Here is a 1419-nt window from a genome sequence, read left to right as displayed (position 1 = left end):
GTGATTCCAGATAAAAGGGATATTTAAAATGACCTTAATGCACATGCCTGTACTGTAGGAGTAGAAATGTCCAGTTCAGAAAACAATGACAAGCAATGTAAATATCCTAGTTCATAATTGTTAAGGAACTTACCCATTGGAAATAGTGCTAAAAGTAAAACACAAAAGAAAGATCAGTGAGCATTTTCCAACTTAAAGAGAACCCACTTTCCAATAATATTCTTTTTAGGTTAATCCAGAAATAGAATCTACATGGAAGACAAATTATCTTCAGGACTGTTACAGGCCAATGTTTCCTATTCTACTCTGCAGAGAGGGTAATCTTTAATCCTTGGGATTATAGGTGTGAGCCACTGGTGCCCTGCTCCCTGAACTTTTTTGTTGAAGGCTAGCACTCTGCCGCTTGAGCTATATCTCCACTTCCAGCATTTTTGAAGATTAATTGGAGGTAAGAATGTCTCTACCTTTCCTGCCCTGTCTGGCTTTGAACTGAGATCCTTAGATCTCAGTCTCCTGAGTAGCTAGGATTCCACAGGCATGAACCACTGCTCTTGACTTACATCCTACCTTTTTGTCTTTTCTTGTTGTTGGTCATGGGGCTTGAACTTAGGGTCTAGGTGCTGTTTCTGAGCTCTTTTTGCAAGACCAGAGCTCTACGGCTTTGAGCCACAGCACCTTCTGTTTTATTTGGAGATAAGGGTCTTATGGACTTTGCTGTCCGGGCTGGCTTTGCACCATGATCCTTACATCTCAGCTTCCTGAGTAGCTAGGACTACACACTACATAAAATTATTTTATGAGTCAAAATTTTAACCTATTCTAATTAGTTTGAAAAATGTCAAAATCATCATGTCTTGGTACTTAGTTGCTGTCAAATCTCTGAGCGTTTTCTTTCTTTCTTTTTTTTGATCCGGTCATGGGGCCTGAACTCTGGGCTGGGCGCTGTCCCTCAGCTCTTCAGCTCAAGGCTAGCAGTGCTCTACCACTTGAGCCACAGCACCACTTCCAGCTTTTTCTGCTTATATGGTGCTGAAGAAGAACCCAGGGCCTCATGCATGCAAAGCAAGTACTCTACCACTGAGCCACCTTCTCAGCCCCTAGCATTTTCTTTTTAAATGTAAAGTTCCAATTGCCAACTAGTCATTTTGGTTGACTAATTGGTGATTTCTGCTATTGATGATTATTGGTGATACAGAGCTAAGAACCAAGGGAAAGCAATTATACTTTGTTACACAAGAAAAATAGGTGAAGAGGGAATCAAAACCAAAATGAGAGGAAATCATTTAAGAAATGCTGACTACTAAGCTGGGCGCCAGTGGCTCGTGCCTGTAATCCTAGCTACTCAGGAGGTTGAGATCTGAGGATCATGGTTCAAAGCCAGCCCAGGCAGGAAAAGTCCGTGAGACTCTTATCTCCAAT

Source organism: Dipodomys ordii, unplaced genomic scaffold (genome assembly GCF_000151885.1).
Source record: "Dipodomys ordii isolate 6190 unplaced genomic scaffold, Dord_2.0 Scaffold1219, whole genome shotgun sequence".
NCBI classification, from domain to species: domain Eukaryota; kingdom Metazoa; phylum Chordata; class Mammalia; order Rodentia; family Heteromyidae; genus Dipodomys; species Dipodomys ordii.
This window is presented reverse-complemented; position numbering follows the sequence as displayed.